The following is a 23,127-nucleotide window of genomic DNA, read 5'->3' as shown; positions in this document are numbered from 1 at the left end:
GAAATGTACTCAGCTCCTGCCGGTGCATGCCAAGAGAGCATCTGCATTCTGTGGACATTTCACTTCTATTTTGCCTTTCAGTTCTCATCCCAGCTTCTGTCTTGAAACAGTCCCTGTGCTTAATGTTTAAAAGCAAAAACTTCCAAGCTTAACTGAGAAATCATAAGCAATGACATATATTGGCACCATCTTTTTTTATTTGGCTAACGAGCACATAATCAGGCACTGTCATACGTGCCAGCAACTCAATGCAGAGATGAAGATGAAAGAAGCTGGAGGCATATCTATCTCCATCTAGATGGCAGCACCTGAGGATATTCAGCAGTCAGCAGGACAGTCCCTCTCATAACTTTGATTGGTGCCAGAGTATCATAAAAGTGCAGGAGTCACTAAACATTCTTCAGCATCTTCCTGCAGTCACATCCACATTGAGGCAGCCTCATGTACTTCATTTACTTCCAGTTCTCCCAGCAGACTTGCAGGGGGAAAATTAATTCTCATGTGCAAATGAGGAGAGTCCTGAAAGAGTTGCACCATTGGTAAACACCACTGGAGTGATGCATCCCTGGGTGTACATGCAGTTACTGCAATGCTCAAGCAATCACAGCATGCTCACTGCCAGTCTGCAGCCATGGAAGTGAAACAGTACATCATGAGCTGCCTTGGTGTTCATACTCAGGACCAAGGACTATTTTCCACAGGTTCCTCCTACTGCCTATATTCAACAAGGCTTGCTGATCCTAGTTGAGGATATTTCACGTGGTCTTCTTGCACTAGCAGTTTCCAGGGTACAGTACCAGATATTATACATTTGGCTGACGTTCACCTGAGGGAACCTGTCCTTATTGGTACAGGAGTGCACCCTCAATGAACATGACATGATGCTAACACAAAGTCCTTTACAGGTCTTTCTTCCAGCTTTACCTTCGATGCTTACCAGATGCTTACATGATCTTGTGCTTAGTATATGAGCTCAGGCCTACCCTCCTAAGATTTACAGTTTGAGGGAGCTACTCCTTTGTATCAGTATGAAGCTCGAGATCCAAATCTGACAGACTAGGACACTGAGCCCTCTGTATAAGACTCCTCATCTTATAGAGTCTCAAGCTGATGAAGTCCTCCTTTGACTAGCCAGTGCTCCCCTTACCTACCCTGACAGTAATGTTCTGATGAATATCTGAACAAGAGGATTACAGAGCTTTGGGTAATCCCATCCATATAGTTTGTACTAAAGGATGCCATTTTTCAGTCTAGAAACGTTCTGATTCTTCTTGAATGGCTCTCTACAAACTTTCAGCAGCATAAAGTGCGATTTTTGATGAGACACCTTAGAACTGATTCTTTCATGGTCTCCTCAGTCCAGCATAGGTCTCAAAGGCCACAACAACTTTCTGCTGTACCTTCTGGTGATTAGTGGGAGGCCTTGTGCATTGCTGCTCAAGAAGATGTTCTCCTGTACCATTCTGAGGCCTATATTCCATTATTTCCTGTGTTACCTGTTAAGGTTCCAGTTCTGTCTAGTGGTCCACTAATTGTAGAACCTAATAGATTGTCCTGATTCTGTGGTCAAGAAAGAGCATGTTAACACCCGTACCATAGCGTCTACAATGAGTTTCTGTTTGGCCCATTGTAATTTTAATTGTTGTATTGCTGTGGCTTAGCAAATGATTTGATGTATGTTTGCACAAGATGGCAGGACTGAGGATCTTTCTTCATTAAAATAATTTAAGTCAACCATACTAGATGCCCCCTTATGGGAAGAGGTTTTTTTGGGTACGTCATGTAGAAGCTGCTTTGAGGACTTCCACAAGAGGAAACACATTAACCACTGTTGTGAGGCTTTATTATGCCCCATCAGGCACTGTCAAAGCCCCTAATGAGATAACGAAGGCTACCAAACATTAGGCAGTTCTGCCTCCCACTGTCTTGTTTAACTCTCTCTCAAGTGGATGACACTACCAGGACAGCAGCTTCACTCTTACCTGTTGTCTCCTGCTATTCATGGTGGGGAAAATTCTCCAACTTCACTTAAGCTTAGAGAACCATTACAGTAAACCACCAGTTCTTGATGTGGCCTTGGATAACTACATCCTGGAGCTCTTGGATCAGCCCAAATAATGAGCTTCCCTAAAGGACAGAATATTTTTATAAAACAAGGTCAGGTACTACATTTGGAGGTTGAGGGCCTTAGAGACTGAATGACTTTCAGAAAGGAATGTGTGTTTTGTTTCCACCTTCTCTTGCCTCCATGGGGGATAGGAGAGTCTGTCTCATTGAGGACCTCAGCAGCTTCAGTGATTGCATCTGTTACATCAAGCTAGAGATAGTGATTCCCAAGAGTTTACATCCCTGTTGCTGCTTTTAGATTTTTCAGATATGTTACTGGGGTAATCTTTTAGTACATCTGTCCTTGTAGTTTGCACATGAGGTTCTTTCAGTCCACTCTGAATCTACATCGCTTTCAGTAGAAAAGCTTACTCTTTGAATTTCCATGATTTATAACTGTGATTACTGATATTCTGTGATGCGAGACAGAATATGCAGAAGTGGAAGATTCGTATACAAAGTCCACTTTTGCCCTTTCCTCAAGATGCAGCAGTCTTGGATACATAAGTAGTATGAGGTGCAGGTGCCTTTCAAGAGATGTCTTCCCCTGCTTGAATGGCTGGCTTCTGCTAGCCACATAGTGGAACTCCTACATGGCATCTCTGACTTGGGTTGTCTAACGATTGCAGACCATGGAATCTCCATGTACTTAGAGAAGTCCTCTGAACTGACTGTAAGAATTTTCTTTATTAGGATAGAGGTGAGAATTCCACAGCAGTCCAATGTGTTGGTCATTTTTACCTGTAGAGATCTAGGAAGTCATGCCCCCAGCATACTGGATGAGGAAACGGCAGGTAGTGGAAATTTTTGCATCTTGTGGGCTTGGTGGTGGATATTGCCTTTGTAGTTCTAGTTACAAACCAGAAGATGCTATTGTTGAACAGGACAATAAGATATCAGTAGCTGTAGATTCACTATTTCCTTGCATATTTTATTCTTGTGTTGCGTCAGATTCTTGTTTGTAAGTTTTGGAGTGGTGGGCTTTCCCCTTACTATTCTCAGTGTGGGTGTTTCCTTTATGCAACAGAATCATTATTTGGAACTGATGATGGATGCTTCTGTTATTAACTAAGACTGAGTTGGCAAGATTCAGGGGAAGTGGATCCCCATGACAGGGGGCTCCACATATGCCACCTGCAGCTGCAGGTAGAAGTTCTTGCCCTGTGGACTCTGGAATTAGAAGTGAGGTCAGTGTCCCTCTTACTGTAGTCTAACACCAGTCTGTGGTATGGAACGTAAGCAGATGGGGTGGTACTTGTTCATACCCTCCATGTAGTGAGGAAATAACCTCTGGCAGCAGACCATAGAGGAGGCATCACACTTTGAGCAGTTCACATCCTCCGAGACGTAAATGTGAAGGCCTATTTTCTGACCCTCAGTTTCATTACTCCCCTGAAGCTGGCGATTTAAGAATCCTGGCTATTCAGGCTGCTCTAGGAATGAAGCATCCCACACATTGACTTGTTCTTCATGGAAGAGATAGTGGTCCTTTTCCTTGCTCTGTTATGTCTGACATGGTAAAGTTGACGTGATGGTAAAATTTATATACTGTATCCCATGGAAAAGGATATTTTTGTGCCTTTTCCTCACAATCCCCTGTGAGTCTGGGCCTCATCACTTGATCTTTCTTCTCTGAATTTGAAGACTCATCATCATTGGCAGTGTTAGCAAAGAAGGATTTTGGTTTCAGCCTGTCATGCTTGGTGCAGTATAGGAAACTATTACAGTACATACCAAAGATGTCCACGTCTGAAGCAAGAGTCAGCTCCACCCGATGTCCTGGCTTCTCTTTTTAGACCCCCTGTGGCCAGTGGTCCTCCTGTCAGAAGACTGAGAGGTGAATGAGCCTGCTGGGAAATTTGCCGCTTATCACTCCTATTCTAATAGGTGGAAGGGAAGAGAGTTTTAGAAAGAGAGGTATCCTTTGCTTCCTCAAACAGTAGTTTTGCAGATGATCTTGATCTGTGTTAGACATTTGTATGACTTGACTCCGTTATTTCATGTTCATGGTACATGTTTGTGGTATCTTTGTCCATCATGACCTTATGTAGCTTCTCAATAAGGTTTTGCATCTTAACTCACCTTTTTCATGAACTTCATGGTTGACAGGCTTTCCCATTTGCTATTTAAAATTGTTGATTTGGTGGCTTTGAATTTATCTTTAATTTTTTTATCTTTACTTTTTCATAAAATGTCAGTCAAAAAGAGTGGCACATGGGCTGAACATGCATATCTTGTGTAGAACATAATGTCATAGCATGCTTCAAGGAAATATATGCATGATGCAGAGCGAAAGTGGAAAATACTGCCTACCTTTTACCTGCAGATTGAAATCCCAACAGTCACACTCTGCAGAATGTCTGCTTGTGACTCAGTTGATATAGTTCTTTCCTCCCTGTGTACTGTCACCATTCATTTTTAATTGTTGAATTCATATCTTGAACTGTTAGTATCAGAATACATTCATTGTATCAAAATGCTTTGAACATCAAAGCACAGAACATCGACCACACAAGGCTGAAACACACAACAGCACAACCACTGAAACTCTTTGCACTCTGTGTGGGTGCTGCATCACCGTAACCCGTGCTAATTTTATATACCAGCTCAGATCATACTACAGTGAAGAAAGGGAAAAAAACAGTCCCTGCTGTACAGCAGTCTTACACAAGCTACTGGCTATGCATTGCTATAAAAAAAAGCTGGTAGTGACATACCTTCAATATTGTGTTTTGACCTTATGTGCTCAATGTTTAAATCATTCAGTATGTTGAATGTATTCCCCAGGATCCTGCAGCTACACAGTTTTTCAAGCCGAGAGCAGGTGGAGGTGGAATATGCCCCATATGGTACTGTCTTGCTGTGATATAGTTTACAAAAGTCTGTTACAGCCCCCTAACCACATCAGTTTGTTTGTACTTAATTGTGCTTCACTGATGAGGTGGCTATATGGGATCTGTACAGATCCCCGACGGCACTTTCTGCCGAAGCAGAAATTACTGAACATACATAACCGAAAGTGCTGTTCACCGAAGTAGCACTTTCAGTTAAGTATGCTGGTTGTGCTGGTCGCACTACAGTGTGGTTAAGGGAGAATTCCCTTTTCCCCACTGTAGTGCGACCTCGGAGTGATAAAGTGGGGGGTGGGGGGCACAGCCCCCCACATGGGGGGGTGCATAAAAGAAGATTTATTGTTTTTGGGGTTTTTTTGAATGCACTTTAACGAAAGCACTTTTTCGGTGAAAGTGCTTTCGTTAAAGTGTGTTTGGTTATTGTGGATTCGAACTATTGAACTTTCATTCAATAGTACTAGATCCGGCTGTATATACTTAAACTGGATTTTCTCATCTCTGTGACAGAATGTTTGTTTGTGCAAGTATATATTCTAAAACTAGCTGCTACTTTGACTTATCTCAGATTCTACTTTGTTTTTGCATATATGTGTGTGTATGTGTATGTGTGTGTGTGTGTGTGTGTGTGTTGGAGTTCAGCTGTTCATAACTTTGCTAGTACTGCTATTTGCAAGACTTAATATGCTTTATTTTCTATGATAGGCTGCTTGCTTGAGCATAGTAAACCTAATGACACCTATACCATTGTCATGACCACTCATATTCTTGTATCTTCTCTGAAGTTCACTGTTCTGCTCCTTCTGTTGAACTACTGGCATTTTTTTGGTGAAAAATTTTTTTTTGGGGGGGGGGGGGGTTGACATAATGGTTAAGGTATTTACTTTACAAACACAAGGTGCACGGTTTGAGTCTCACCTTTGAAAGGGAAATTGTCTAGGCTTAAGATGAACTGCAAGGGCAGCTTGCCCAGTACTTGTCTATGAACCTATGGAGTTCCCCAGTGTGCCCTACCATCCCTATCCAGGGAATGTGACCTTACGGGACCTGCTTAAGTGACCCTAGTGCTGGATGACGGAGTCATCCTTGAGGCTGGGGGGACAATTCATTGACCTGTCAGGAGATCTGGAGTGGACATGATAGAAGGACTGGCCATTGAGACAATCTGCTCATTTGTTTTTGTCACTTATTAAAGGAATGCTAGGTTCAGACTGATTATTGCTAAGTCATTTGGACTACATTATCTGTTACAAAAAGTTTAATGTCATTCCACCTGATTGGCAGCTATCACTACAGCCTTTAAAACTCTCTCGAAAGTAGTTGAGACTAATACGTGGACAATCATTCTCTCATTCTCCTAATTATACAGCCTGGATGTTCAGTCTAGAAGTAGGGCAGAATCTGCTTCATCTTGCCTGTTGGGCATACTGTACACCATCCATCTCTGGGATCTGAGGATACATTACTTGACTTTGTACTTGTATTACAAAGTCCTGCAGCAAGGATCTTTTTAAGTAAAAGAGTATCATTGTATGAGTGCAATCAGCATAGCTGTAGGTCTTCTCATCTTAGGATCATTGCTGCAGGAAAGGCCATCTCCCACTGTTCTCTGGTTTGCATTTGCTAGGTTTCATGGCTTTTGTATATAGTTATATAGAAGTTTTATGGGATAATAGTACAAAATGTGTTGGGTAACAATATATGATTTGTTTATTGCCTGTGTTTACCATTTGGTTGGAGAATTATTAAAATATTTTTGTGAAGTCTTCACTATTTCATATTACCCTGATGTGCTTCCATAAGGCTTCCCTATGGCCAAAAAAAAAAAGTCTTTTGCTTTTTTATGACTAGGCTCTACCTAACAATCATGTCAAACTGAAAATTGACAAGCACAAAGGACTGTAATCCGGCTGTGGTTAATTAATTTCATGTTATGAATCCCTGAAATATGGATCCTTTTTGAATGACTAATAGTTTGCTGAGTATACTCCTACAGCTTTAATTTGTGAATTATAAATATGTGTACCTTCTTTAATTGTGGAGCTAACAGAATCTAGGACCTTCACAGACTTTAGCGCGTTCTCATTATCTATAAGTAACTCAACTCATTACTTACCCCACAGGGCACATGAAGTTGTAGAAAGCCCATTAATGTTTTAGAACTGTAATTCAAAGAAGTCCGTTTGTAAAGGACATCAAACAAGTTACCAAGAAAAAATAAAGGAATTTCCATAGCCAGTAATTACACCATAAGCTCCACACAGCAGGCAAATCCTGGTAGTAAAATCTTTATTCATATAATCCACAAAACAAGGTTAAGCGCTTTCTTCTCCTGTATGACACTTCGGGGACATCATCAGAACCAAATGAAACAGTCCCCTACCTTAGAAACAACTCATTTATGCCTACAAAAAACAATAAATCAATTAATTAAAAATCAGTTGTCTCTAATGAAACATTTTAGAACATTTTGAGAACATTTTAAACACATTTCAAAAATGTATGAAAGCACCTAAAATGTAATACACATAAAACCACAGTAAAAACGTACAATGCAAAATACTGGGTTTTGTGAATATTAAAAAGTTAAAGCCCTTTTCCTTAAAAAGTTTTATAACTTTGAACAGTTCTGCCTCTGGTCCCACTGAATCTCCTTTAGCCTCTTTGAAGTTCATGCCCCTCACCCTGTCAGAACACGTACTTAGCCAAAATGTTCTCAAGAATCCTCCCAGCTGGTTAATCTCATAGGAAAATGTCCTTTTTCCAACCACTCAATCTATGATGAGTTATTCTGACAGTAGATCAATTGTGAGCCCTACGGCCCCATAGCACAGTCATTTGCCTGAGGGGCTTCTGCAGTAACAAAACTGACTATAAGATTGCATAAAAATCTTATGCTAAACTATTCAGTTGAATCCCACCCATATGTCTTAACCTGAGAACATCAAAAATCTGGAGAAAGGCCCATGAAAAATAGGTACAAATCTGCACGATGTTTAACATAAAATATGCATACATAATTATGTAACCCCGCCCACTCCAGTGGAATTGTGGGATGCTAACTTTCAAACGCAAATCGAACAACCACCAAAATATGTTCCCAGACCCTGTAGTAAATGGTAACCATTTTTGTTTTTGAAATGTGTAGCAATGATGTTCACTGGGAAGGGGGCAGATGATGAACCTTAGGATTTTGTTTTTGATGACTTGCAGTAAGTGGGCTTTGTGGTAAAAGTAGGGCATTTAATGGTAGGCAATATTCTAATCTTGGCAAAAGAGTGTTATAGTTTGCTGGACCTCCAAGTCATTTTCCATGGCCTTCTGATCAGTGGAGTAGCACAAGTGTTTGTGCCATCTAGGACTGTGAATTTGCCAGCCTTCACCCCTCACAAAATCTAATGAGGTCCCCCCGCAGACATTTGAATGTCCCATTACTTGTGTATTTCACCCATTTACCATAAACACTGTAATGTGCATACTGCTTTACTTCTACAATGATTATTAGGATTTCATTTAAAACTTTTATTTTACATTTTATAGCATAAACACTAATAGAAATCTGCTAAACAAAGCAATACAGTCTCACAATAAAAATAGACTTAGCATTAAAACTTCTCTGCCCTTGAAACCCACATTCATTGAAACCCACATTCAAAGAAAATGTATTTGGCCAGTGGCGGATAAAGATTACTTTTGGGCTGTTTTCAAATCATAGGCCCCTTGTACATGAAATTATATTCATTGTATAATGCAGCACACTTGTTAGAGTGCAGTTTTAATTTACTGTTTTGAAAATTTTCCAGTAAGCAATAAAGCAAAATGCATGAACCAATAATGACAAAACTGCCTAATTCAGAACATTTCCATCATAAATGTCTACTCAAATGTCTGCAGTCCACCAGTATCACTAAATACGCACAATCTCTGTAGAAGTAAAAGTCATCTAAATAATTCCACAATAAAGAGATCTGTAACTAGAGAAGAGGTTGCTGCTAGCAAACAACTTTATATTTCATTGTTTCATCTACAAGTAAAGTGCCTGTTGCCCCTGAGGAATAAATTACCTATCTTACATTTAAAAAAGTGATAAGCTAGTAATATTGCAATAGGGAATGGATGGCAAACTGATAACAGTTTTATAGTTGCTGGGTATCTCCGCCAAAGAGGATATTTTCAGGACTGCAGTATACACCCCCTTTAAAAGTACAACACAGTACAGTAATCCATCTACATACTGTGGGAATAGAACCCAACCCACAAATTTCTGTATCAAAACCAAGTATTCTACCTCTTGTGCTACTAACACAAACAGGCTTGGCATAAGCAGCACTAAGCACCCCCCCCCCCCAAAGAACTATGCGCACAAGAAATCTGGAAAAAGCCAAAATTTTAAAATTTATTGGGGGGGAGACAAAGGCCGAAAACCGGGCAGGGATACATTTTAAACATTGTTTGTATAATCTTAGAAAAGTTGCTAGAATAAAATGTTTTGTGTTGCCATGCGTTTCTAAATAGGAAGACTGAAACTTAGATTGCTATCATTATTTAGTGAATTCAGTTATCATTGACTTGCCAGAAAACAACAAATTTTAAGAGGAACAGACCAAAATAATTAAATAGGCACAATTTGTTCATAAAGAGCATTGGAGCAGATAAATTAAACAGCCACAGTTTGTTCATATGGAGCATTACAGCACAGCAAATATCAAATATAAAACATACACACCAGACAGGTTCAAATGCGCACAAATAAATACATGCACAGTTTGAGTTTGTTCTGTCATATGGAGCATTGCAGCACAGCAAATATACAATACACACAAAATTAAATGTACAGTTTGAGTTTGTTCCGACACCTAGACGGAGTCACAGTATGTTCAAACACCACCGGAATTGTTACTGTGTTCAAACGGTGCGAGTGAGCGGCCCAGAACTGACACTTTGCAGCAGGAATCAGGATAAATTAAATAAATACGTAGTACACCTTTACACAGTTCAAGTCAAATGGAACGAGCAAGCGGCCCAGAATGGACACCTTGCAGCAGGATAAATTAAATAAATACACAGTTCACCTTGCACTGGCTTGCAGCAGGAGAAATTAAGTTAAATAAATACACAGTTCACCTTGCACAGTTTCAGTTTGTTCAACTGGAGTGAGTGAGCGGCCCAAAACGGACACCTTGCACAGCATGATAAATAAGTAACTGTTTCAGCAAACTTTCACACACAGGTAGCAGGATAAATAATAGTTCTGAATGGAGCAGCCCAGCAAAGACTTGCAAAATATAAAATACACACACACAGCGGACTTTGTTTGTTCAAATGGACTTTACACAGATATTTGCATGGACTTGGTACATGTTTTGATTTTTTGACTGGAGCAAGTGGCCCAGCAAAATATCACACACACAACAGAGCTAGAGGAGGAATTTGAACGGACTTTTACACAGTTCTTCTTTTCTTACCTCCTGGAAGCTGAGCATAAACTGAAACTGTGCACATTCCCTCCAAAACGGTTCAAACTAAGTCTCTGAGAACGAGCAGTAGCTGATGTCATCATGCATGCCCTGTAGGCTGGTGATGCGTGGTAATGTCATCTAAAAATTTAAAGTTGTAATGCACACACACAAAAAAAAAATCGGGAATTAAAGGGGCCACTCGGCAATCCGTGGCACCCCATTATTTTGCCCTCAAAACCAGTAAATACCGAGGTATTTGATATGGTTGAGAGATCCCACCAAGTCTGAATAGAATCACCCAGCATGAATTCCTTCTTTGCTTCTTGGGGGGGAGGGGGGGGGACACGCACATAGGCTGCATTGTAAAACTTGTCCCAGTTAAGCCTAGCCTACCGTAGAAAACCGTTTGTTTTCGAGAATAACATCCTTGCCTTGTTTTACTTATTTTCCTTTGCCTGGAATGTCACTGAGGTTCATCTACTACAAAGTGCACCTAAAAGCCTGAGAGTAAAAAGCCTTCAAGAACATGCCACATCATGTAATTTTTAAAAGTTTTTTTATTCCTTACAAACTTTGACAAACAACTAATACTTATAAACCATCACTCTTATCTGTCACATAACATACATTAGCAGTAGGATACAAAAGCTTTTGCAAGAGGTTCTTCTTTATTGCCTCTTCTCATGCTACAAAATTTAAATGTAGATGTTACCGTCTATTGACATCCAAGCTCACATTTCATAGTATCAGGAATTTAAAGGTAACTGAGTCTTGCTTCCATTACACCTTTCAAAACCATAGTCTGTACCTCCCCTCTCAAGAGGGCTAGATCAGTCAAGCCCAGAGTGAATTTATGACTACTCATCTAATTATTCAGGTCCTGTTTGAAGAAAGATAGTTTTTATTTGCAGAGGGAGTCTATTCTAGAGTGAGCGAGACACTGATTAATGACTCTGTCTGTCCACCTTGCTTTGTTTGTTGAAGCAGGTTTTTATCACTTGTTCTGGTATTTTTGGGATTGTTTCACTTGTGAAAATACAAGAGATCCTGAAATACCGAGTCTTTGATTTCTGGAAAGGCAAGACAATAGGTCTCCTCTGAGAAACATATAAAATGCAAAGAAGAGGGAGAGTGCTTCTAGTCTTTTTTGATATCTTAGCTTAGGTTTTAAGCCTGCGATCCTTTTAGGAGCCACTAGAGTCTTTCCAACTTTTTAATATGTCTGCTGAGGTACATCCCAAAAAGGGTGCTGTATTTACAATTGGTCTTATCAGTGCTGAATAAGAGAGGACAATGACCTTTTTATATGTGGATGATAAACCCTTGGCAGTCAACTTCACCAAGCAGAAATTCCTCTCAGTCATTCCTACGTGGTGATCAAAGGGGTGGAAATTATCAGCCTGAGTTCTCAGGTTTCTAACCGCATTTTCATTCTGAAGTATGGCATTGTCTATGCCATATGCTAGGGGTTGGTTTATCTACCAATGCAACAGTGTTCCTTGTTACATTTTCTAGCATTTAATTTAAGGCTATTTTCAATACACATGCAAGTTCTTATATAAGTTTTTATATGCATGGGTTTGATGACTCCCAGTTTGCAGTTATCCTTAAACTTGGTTAACCAGAGGTCTTGGTTTTAATAAGTATGTCAGAGAAGTAAGTAGTGAACAAAAGTGGTCCAAACATAGAGCCCTGTGGGACACCACTGGTCAAAGTCTTGCTGTCTGATGTTGCCCCTGTCCTGCTGCAAGTGTGGGTTCTGCCTGCTGTGTGGTGTATTTGGGGTCACACATTTGAATATGTCTTGTGACATTTTTTCTGCCTTTGGGCCTCGGGGTGTGTATGACTGACATATTCTTAAGGGTCTCCTTCTTCCGGATCCGAAGCCCTCCAAATCAAAGAATCTGTTGCAGAAATCTGCCAAGTGTGAGGATTCAGAGTCAGTAAAACACCCAACAGAGTCTTCTGATCCTACTTCAACCCCGAAAACTGCAAGACTTGAAGAGAGTGCAGCTTGTATGCTTTCCTGTACTCTTCCACCGGATCCAGAGCCCTTGGCTCCCCTTACAATTTATGATTCCCCTAAGTTGATTTGGCTCACGTGCTGCAGAGGTTCCTTAAAATTCAGATTAAGATGGGGGTCATTGCAACTCCATCTGCTTCGAAGCCATTCAGATCCATTAATTTCATCCTAGTCCAGGCACCCCCACCAGTCAGTGCCTTGTCTTCGGTTTCCCTGGATCCGATTGGTCTCTCGTATCCTGTGGCCTGAGAGTCCTTGATTCAGTCTTCATTGGCTCCTGGTGGTTTGAATTCAGTGCTACCATCTAAGTTCCAGTGGGATCCAATGACTTAAAGTCTTGGGGCCAAGGAGTTAGGTGGATGGCTCTGCTATTCTTATCAGAGACATCAGACTTCAAAACCTCTGCATTGGTCCCCTGTTCGGTGCCATCATTTCAGTCAGATCTGAGGATTTCCATCAAGACCGTCTCTTCCTTCATTCAGGAAGTTAGTCCTGACCATGGGGGAGGGGGCCTTCTTTGGCTCCATCTGAGTTCCGGGAATTGGGGTGAATCATTTTATCTCATGAGGCAGATCCACAGGGTCCATTGACCATGGATCCTTTTGTTGACACCCACCCTTTTGGATTGAGTTCTCTGCAGGCAGTATCCAGACAATACCATTCTGTGGACCCCAAACCGGCTGAAATTCAGCAGAGACAGCCTCCAAGGATTCAGGTGCATCATCCCCTGAGCCACCCAGGAAGAGGATGTGCAAGAGTAAGATTCAGATGATAGAGAGGGCTCCCCACAATCCCTCCCAAGGACATATCCTTTAGAGAGATCCTGGAGCCCTTCTGACAGGAGGGATCCTGACCAAACAACCAACCCCCCCCCCAACGCAAAGCATTGCTTTTCGAGGCCTACAGAATGATGACTCCTACATCCTGGATTGTCCCACCAGCTGATAAGATGGTGGAATTAGCAATTAAGAAATTGTGGCAGGAGCCAGATACCTATGAGTCAATCCCTAGATAGCCAGACATTTTCCAACCCCCTAAAGATAAACCCTTCTGGTATAAAACACCCCCAGTAGACTCGGTCATCACAATGGCAGCCACTAAGGAAGTCATATGGAACAAAGGGATCATTTGATGTAAAATAAAGTCATAGTAGAGAACTGTAAAAAGGTGAAGAATCTTAAGTATGTCATGGATAGACTACAAAAAAAAGCATTTGACAGTATCCCACATTCATGGATAAGAGTGCTTAAAAATGTATAAGGTACACCTACACTCTTCGATTACATTACAGCGACCATGAAACAGTGGCAAACCACTTTGCAGTTAAGCCATGATAAAGGACAAATCATTATTCCAGGGGTAAAAATTCAAAGGGGGATATTCCATGGGTAAAACTTTCATCGCGACTCTTTTGTCGTGTCCTTAACCCATTAAGCTGTCTATTTAACAGATTAGGTCATGGCTATAATTTGGCTGCCAGAAAACAACAAAGTGTAAAGACTTCTCATCTTCATTTGGTAGAAGATTTAGAATTGTATAGCTCATCAGACGAGGAACTGAAAGCACAACTGCAAGAGGTCAAAATTTTCTCAGATGATATAAGAATGTCATTTGGTTTTGATAAATGTGCAAAAGCAACATTTAAAGCAGGCAGGCAGCAGCACCAAGTAAACATCCGTGTGGTGATATAAAAGAACTTGAGCAGGGGGGAGTGTGTAAATATTTGGGAATTGATGAAGGGTCAACAATAAAACATGAACAAATGCGAATAAAACTCAGTAAGAAATATTTTAGAAGGCTTAAATTAATATTAAAAATGGCACTGACATCTAGGCACTGACATCTAGGAACAAAGTCTAAGCTATAAACCAATTTGCTCTTCCTGTCCTAACTTACAATTTTGGAGTGATTGACTGGCCCCAAAACGTGTAGGATAGTTTGGACAGGAAAACAAGAAGGATGCTTCATGCTCATCAAATGATTTATAAAAATCAGTGCATACCAATATTCCTCATTCTGAAGGAGGACTGGACCTCCTCAAATTGATTACATGTATAGATCTGCGATGGTGGAACTGCATATATATTTGCTGACTTCACAAGACCCAAACTTAGTGAATGTTTTGAAACATGAAGAAAACAAGTCTAAGATGAGTTCCCTGATTAGTTTAGCAGACGTATATCAGTGTTAAGTGGGAATGGAAATCAACCCAGAAATAGATAAAAATCAGATAGTAGCTGAGTGTGCCAAAAAAAAAAACCAAAAGAAATAATACAAGGTGAATGATCAGATGAGAAGGCAAAAAAATATGGAAAATGCATAAATATAGTTGCAGTTATAGGAAACTCTTGGAACAACCTCATCAAGGTCAAATGCAGGAATGGTTTAGAAGGGTTGAATTTAAACCAAAAGACGAAAAGTTAATATTGGTGGCTCGAGGTAGTGGACTACTTGCATGTTGGTTTACAAAGTCCATTGAACATGTAGGAGAAACAGACAAATGTAGGTTTTGTAAAACAGAATTGGAACCAGTTGCACATCTTGCTGGTTGTGATATACTAATGACAGAAGGACTGTATACTGAAAGGCATAATAATGTGGCAAGACTGTTGCATTGGGGATTGTGCAAACATTATAATACTGAAGTAGCTGTAAGCACTGGAAAAATGGGCCACAAAGCATCATAAAAATGATCAAGTTTACATCACATGGGATCATCCATTACCAACAGTTTAAAAAATAGAGGCAAGAAAACCAGATATAGTAGTCCATGCAAAGAAGACAGAAATAGCATTGATTATTGAAATCGCTACATCCAGTGACTGCAGTATCTTACGTACACAGAGACACAAAGTTATAAAGTACCAGCAGTTGCAGGCATAAACGAGGACAGACAGTTCCAGGACTAGTAGAAGCAATGGGTCTTACAAAAAAATAATTTACAATCGTACTTGGATATGTTACCAATACATATAAGGCCATATGGATTGCAGTTGGAGTCAATACTGGGCACATTGCTGGTGCTACAAAGAGCACTTCTGGCTAACATCAAAGATTGAAACAATACTAATTTCATGAACTTTAATCATTTGACTTAGGAATGGGGCCCATTCCCATCATGGTATTAGAAATCCAAAAGACTTGGAGAAATTAAAAAAAAAAAAAAGAATTGTTAGAGTATTGTTCTTCTGTCCATCCACCCAACAAGGAGTCTTGGGCTATGGATATACTAGGGAAGTTGCCGCAAGAGTCAGGTTCCTTTATGATTAGAGCTGTGAACTACTCTGCTCACATGACTGGATTCCAGAGGTTATCTTGCCCAGCAATCATTATCCCCTCTGAAGATTCCAGTTATGCCAGAGTTACAAAAGTAACTCCTGGGTACACTGTCTGTAATGTCTAATAGTGTTAATCTGACCATGCTGTTTCTTCATAATGCATTGAATGGATCAGCAAGAGCAGTCATTGCAGGTGTCTCTGCGACTTTGCGGACCACTTCAAAGCATCATTTACTAATGCTCCTTTCAAGGGTTTCACGTTTAGTTTCAAAGTGAAAGAACAAATGCAGAAAAGTGAGCAGGACAGCAAGACTCTCTGTACAGTAGAAGTGAAGGTCAAGACACCCCAGTGTACCTTTTCAGGGAACCAAAAAGGTACTCAAACAGTCTGGTTTCACAAGTCTTACCATCCCTTTGAATCCTCTTCTAACAGAAGTGGCCACAGCAGAGGCAACCACTTCAGTGCACACAGGCCCAGAGGCCGTGTAGGTCCACAAAGCCAGGGATTTTGGGACCTTTTTTGGATAGGCAACCTTAGAATCCCTGAAGGGTTGCTCAACGCTTCCACTCTGGAGACAGTTGGAGGACATTTATCCCTCAGCCCTCGCTCATGGTTCACCATCATGTAAGACTAATGGGTAAGAGGGATAATAACCAGGGGCTATTGGATTCCATTTTTGGAGCATCTAACTTCTTATTTTCCACTGCCCGATGTACCACCCAGTCATGCAAAAAGCTGATATATCTGAGATTCTCTCTCTCTTTCTTTCTTACAAAAAAGCAGCATCCAGGAGGTCAACCAGACCAGCCAGGTTCAGACGTTTTTGATTCTGACAAAGGCAAAAGACATCTGTCCCATCCTGGACCTTAACCATCTAAATAATTACATAGAAAAGACACATTTTCAAATGGTCACAGTGTAGTTTATCCTTCCATGTCTTTAAAGTACAAGTGTCTTTAAATACTTTCACCTGGGTACAATATACTTAGAACAGATAGACTACAGAAGAGAGGAGGCAGTGTCACTCTTCTCTTCAAAAACAGCCTCACCATTGACCTTATTAACATGGACATCCCTAAATTACAGAATGCAGAGACCCTTTTTACCAAGTTGAGACTTGACCAAGTAAAACATTTAAACATGCTAGGTATCAATATCTACATATTTATCTATATGTATGTATGTGTGTATATATATATATCTCCAGGGGACAGTACTAACACACTTAAAGCCATAATGCACTATATATCTATATATGTATATATATATATATATATATATATATATATATATATATATATATATATATATATATATATATATTTATTTGACTGGTCCTCCTTCAGTTCACCCCTCCCCTGCAAATATATTAATATATATGGTTTCAGGCAGCTAATACAAACTGCCACCTTTATAGATAAATGTACAAAGAATCCATACTTGACTGGATCCTCACTAACCGTCCCTCCTCAACCCAACACTTCAGTACTCTGCCCAGTACTCAAAGTGATCATCTCCCCACCTTGCTACTGAGACAACACATTAAAGCCATAAAAAATCCCTCCAACAAATATGCTACACAAAAAAATTCAGATCAGAATAATCTGTATCAACTTTAAATTGTTGTTGCGACTGGTCCCCACTCACTTGCCTTCCATTAGACCTGGTAGTGGACCACTTTAGTTCTACCTTTCTAGGCATTCTTAATCAACTAGCCCCTCCTAGAACCATTAGGACCAAATCCAGCTACACCTACTGGCTCACCAAATCCACTCGGCTTCTTCTAAAAGAAAGAGACAAGGCCTGGGACACCTGATGTAACAATAAAACTAGCTCAAATAGACATTTATTCCTCGAACTAAGAAATAAAGCAAAAAACAAAACAAATAAGGAATGATAAAAAACTCACTATTCTGACACCCAGACTAAATACAACTGAAGCCCACATAAATTCTGGGCAGCCATTTACAAAATTCTGCAACCAGGGAAAACTAGACCCCCACCCCCAAACTCAGTTCAATGACTACTTCTCCAACTCAATTCTTAAACTGATTAGTCCCTTCTCTCCTACTAGCCTCCCAGAGCTACGTAACCTCTTAAACAACAATAACCTCTTTTCACTCAAAGGAATCCTAACCTGTCTCATCCACACACACCAGTCCAAACTAAAACCTACTACCCTCGCAGCAGACAAACTCCCAGCTGAATACCTACAGATCGCTGCCAAAGCCATAGCATACCCTCTCTCTGTTCTAATTAACAGATCCATAGTTGAGGAATCAGTACCCTCCCTCTGGAAAATCTCTCACATAATTCCATTACATAAATGCGGTACCTCATCTGAATTATCCAGCTACCGACCAATAGCCATACTCTCCCCATTGTCTAAAATATTGGAAAAATGTATTCACTCCCAGATACTAAACTACATCTTAGCCAACAACCTGCTTGCCAGAACACAACATGGATTTCACCCATAACATACCACCACTGCTGTCATCAATTTTACCAGTTTTGTCAATCTGCAATGGATCCTAGATAATCTAGTATCAACTGTCTTTCTAGACGTATCTAAAGCATTTGATACAGTATCTCATAACAGACTTCTCACTGTACTCTCTGAGTTCAGTATTGTGTGGTTTAAAGACTGTCTTTCCAGCCGCTAGCAGGCCATAAAATGGATGGACTCCCTATTTCCCCTCCTCCAGTTACCTTAGGCATACCACAGGGGTCTTTACTTGGACCCCTGCTTTTCACCTTATTTTCAAACAACCTACACACAACCACACTTCACGCAAACTTGGTACAATAAGCTGACGATGCTACACTAATCTGCTCCGCTCCCTCTCTCCAAATTCTTCAAGTAAAAAACAGGAATCCTTCACCGCCATAGAAACCTGGCTGGTAAGCACTCCGCTTATTCTAAATCCTAAAAAAAAAAAAAAAAACTTATGCTCTTCCACCCCACTAAGGCTATTGACCCCATCCCCCTTTTCAAATATCCTCAAAGGACAACACCCTCATCAGCCCAGTGCCACAAACCAAACTCCTAGGGATAATCATTGACCAAAATCTTAAATTTGATAAACATATAGCCCAGGTTGTAACTAAAGTTCACAAAAAACTCGGCACCCTCTATTGGTGTAAAAACTCCCTAACCACTGACAGTAAAGTCATCATAGCCAGAACTCGTCTACTTTCCACATTAATATATGCATTCCCTATTCAAACCAACCTAAACATAGGTGACCTGAACAAATTAGCCACTTGCTACAACAAGGTAGCAAAATTTGCTACTAACCCCTCATATCGATCCCATCACTGTCTAGCCCTTAAATAATTAGGCTGGCTAGAACTACCTGATCTATTGATCTTTAACCACCTTACCATGGCACATCAAATAATATACCATCCCATAAAATACCAGCTCTAGCAGGCCTACTCAGTCTCTGCAACACCCGCCAACTAAGATCCACAAGTAAAATGCTAGTAGAAATATCCAAAAGCAAATACATGTCTGGTGATTCCCTCAACTTAAGCATAGTTGCCAAAATCTGGAATTCCCTCACTAACAGAATCAGAATTCAAAAACAAAACCTTAATTTCAAAGATCAACTGAAGTCCTGTCTATCCAGTTCTTGGATATGTAACTGCCAAGACCCTGACTAACCTAATAAATACCCATTCCTTTTTCATCGGCAACTGCAAATGGTGGTCTACATGAAAAACTTCTCTTGTAACAACAGATCTGTTGGCACAAAATGTATCATAATCCAGTAGTATCCACTTGTATTTTACTTTCTGTGCATTGTCTAAATGTACTTTACTTTCTGTGCATTATTTAAATGTTCCACAAAAGGACTATGTTGAATATACCAATACAGAACTTTAGAAACTTGCTTTTTTTTTTTTTTTTTTTTTTTTTTATTGTTATTTAAATGTTCCTCAAAAGGACTTCATGAATATTTTGGTACAGAATTCCATAAACTAGCTTGTTTTTTTTTTTTTTTTATTACTGTGTCGCATGCTTTCTGTACCGGACACTTGTAGCAGCTCACCTGTGATTACAGGGATTCAAAATATTCCCATGCTTGGATAACTGGCTCCAGGCCACCATGTCCAAAGAGTCACTTATTCAGGCAAGGGAGTACCTTCTTCAGCTTTACACTTCCTTGGGTATCATAGTAAATACAACAAAATCCAGTTTTATTCTCACTCTGTGTCTAATCATTCTGGGTTACCAGATAGGCACAACTATACCTCGAATATTCATTTCACAGGACAGAATGGCATCATTGAAGTTGGCAGTTCAAGCTCTTCTAGATTTAGATCTTCCCCCTGCATGGCTAATATTTAAAGCCTTAGATTCAATGGCAGAGGCAGTTCTTATGGTACAGTTCCCCATTACGACATGAGGATCCCATAGTGGCTACCCCAATCACAATGGCCTCAAAGACATGATCCCATGTTCTTTCCCATCAGGATAACTCGGTCCTGCAGGGATCATCTAAACTGGTGGCTCCTGTCACCTTGGGTACCCTTTCAATTCCCAGTACCAGCAGCAACAGTAACTACAGATGCATCCTCCCTTCAGTTGCGGGGAGCATTAAGATGGCAGGATGGTCCAAGGTTCATGTTCAAACTTAATGTCTTGTCTTCACATAAATGTCTTGCAGATTAGAGCAATCCTCCTTGTGTTGCAGGAACTATGGGATCGTCTTCCTCTAGAAGTGGTCAGACAACATGGCAATAGTCTGGTGCATAAACATGGGAGGACCACATCTTACCCACTCTGTCAAGAAGCCATGAGACTGTGGCAGTGAGTGATGGCCTCTCACCAATTTTTGACTGCAACACACATCCTGGAAGGGACAACTTTTTTGTGGATAGGTTAAGCAGGCTTCTCCTCTTACCTTCCAAGTTGTTCCTGAAACCGTCAGTATCAAACAAAAATTTTCATCGATGGGGAGAGCCATGATATAATCTGTTTGCAGCCCCACTGAGCAACTAGTGCAGCCAGTAGTCAGCACTGTCCAACAGGGACATAGCCCCCCAGGACACTCTCTCCAGTCATTGGCCTCCCAGGTTACTTTGCTGTTATCCTCCCACTCCTCTCATCATCAGGTTCATCCAGAAAGCTATTTAGTGCAAGGCTCACCTGAACTTGTCCAAACTGAAACTAAACGCTTGGTTTCTCCAGGTCTCATGATAGTGAGGGACAACTCCCTTTCCTCATTGCCTCATTCTGGCCCAGATCGATATGGTTTCCCCCTACTAAGATCTTACCAGAAGGAGATCCCCACCCCGGCTCTTAAATCCTATACCAGATGTGCTTTCCCACCTGTCCAGGAAGGTTCATCTGAACTTGTCCAAACTGAAACTAACCGCTTGGTTTCTTCAGGTCTGATGATAGTGAGGGATAACTCCCTTTCCTCTGATGTATTACATAATCTCCCACTCTCCCAGAAATTATGTACTTGAAAAGTATACTGTAGTAAATGGAAAATATTTGTCATATGGGCAGAATCTCAGATAACAAAACCCTTTTCAGCATCAGTACTAGATGTGTTAGTTTCTTGCCTTTGTTTTTGGCTGGCTCTAGCTTCCCTACTTTTAAGGTACAGCTGGCAGCCATTTCTTCATTCCGCTTTTCCTTGACTCTCACAAGTTATGTAAAGTATTCCTTAAAAAGACATTCCATTTAAGATCCTCTATTAAGGATCAGGCTCATCCTTGGGAGTAAACTTTTGTTATAGAGGCCTTGTCTAGGTCCCCATTTCAGCTCACTGTGTGCCTACAAATCTAAAATTCTTATCTTGGAAAACTGTTCTGTTAGTGGCAGTAAATTCAGCCAGGAGAGTTTCTGAACTTCCTGCCTTATGTCCTGTTCATGCATCATTTTCCTTAGACTGTTACTCTCAGATCCAATCCTTTCGTTCTGCCAAAAGTGGCTTCTGAAACAGATTGTTCACAGACGATACACTTCTCAGTGTTTTTTTCCAAACTATCAAAATAAAGGCGAGTACATCTTGCTTACTTTAGATGTGAATAGGCAACTTCATTTCTACCTACACAAAGCACCAGCCATCATAAAAGATAAGCAGTTATTTGTGTCCTTTGCCCATAACAAACCAGGCAGGAAAGTTTCCAAGATTTCTTTATCCAGATGGGTGTCAGATTGTATTTCTTTTATGTGTATTTCTCAAGGTAAATCTTTGTCCACCAAATCCAGGGCTCAATCTGCTAGACCGGACTCTACAACAGCAGCCTTTTTCAGGGCCTTGTCCATGAATGAAATCTGTCAAGTTGCCAATTGATCTTCATCTCACACCTTTGTCAGGTATTAAAATTAGACCAAATTTCCATAGACAGAATTCCTTCAAGGTTTCCATCAAGAAAGGTCTCCTGTCTTAAAGCCACCCAGGATTCTAGTAGCTGGGGATTCTGACCCATATGTTGGATCAGATGGACTGAATGAATAGGATATAAAAGTTACATACTTAAACAATAGTTGTCCTTCCATTTTACTGTTGCAGTATTCATAACATTAGGGATCCTCTGCCAAGAGTGGTCCAATGTCTGGCCAGTATACCAATGTATTTAGGTTGCTTTAAGGTACATTGTACATCACATGTATGCTCCTTGCGTAGCGTAAGGCATAAAGTTGATGTCCAGACATACCACCCTCAGAACACCATCGCTTGATCATCGGTCTGAAAACCCGTTCCTTTGCTGGTTCACCAAGTCATTGCAGCTAAGTGCCCCATTGGGTTTTTTTTTTTACTTTTTTTTTATTGTTGCTTGTGGGGTTTTATGTCATCCAAGAAGGGTAAATGCCAGTGTGGGAGACTAATTCCCAATAAAGACTGCCATGACCGATGTCTGTTTTGCTTAGGTGCCTTGCATGACCATACATCCTGTTCCATCTGTCACGCCTTTGTACCTAAAACGCTTCATAGTAGGCTTTCTTCTTTGGCACGCTATCTTAAAAAACAGCGTCTTAAGCTTTTTGAGAAAGACATTATGGAGGGAACTTCCCTGCTCCGAGGGACAGCCGTCAGTGAAGAAGAAGGCCAAGAAGTCTAGGCCAGAATCTTCTGCTGTTCAGCTTCTGCCAGGCATCTCTCCTGAGGCAAGTGAATGCCCGGAGGTTCACCTGGCTTTATTGTTAGATTTCTGTGCCACAACTGGGTTGGAGGCCAGCAGGGATCCAACTTTAAGCACGTCTGAGGAGGCATTGCAGACGTCTGCTTCAGACATTTGGGGGAGCCATGGCTGATTATCTCCAAGGGGTCTAGGGATGTTCCTCAAATATTAGTCGAGAAGAAGCTCCTACTAGCATCATTGAATGCCATCCTGGGTCAGAGCCTTCCAAATTTTATAAGGCGGACATCCCATTGAAGAAAAAGCA

The 23,127-nt window shown here is 40.7% G+C and overlaps 1 protein-coding gene across 2 annotated transcripts in view; it reads left to right on the top strand.

Annotated features, from left to right (window-relative positions):
- The window catches only part of ACSL3 (acyl-CoA synthetase long chain family member 3), a 943,201-nt gene that overhangs the window by 871,427 nt on the left and 48,647 nt on the right, over positions 1–23,127 (top strand). The window lies entirely within an intron of this gene.

This window comes from Protopterus annectens, chromosome 4.part1, assembly GCF_019279795.1.
Source record: "Protopterus annectens isolate FY-2018-M chromosome 4.part1, PAN1.0, whole genome shotgun sequence".
NCBI classification, from domain to species: domain Eukaryota; kingdom Metazoa; phylum Chordata; order Ceratodontiformes; family Protopteridae; genus Protopterus; species Protopterus annectens.
The sequence above is the reverse complement of the archived record's forward strand: the minus strand, read 5'-3'. Positions and strand labels throughout refer to the sequence as shown.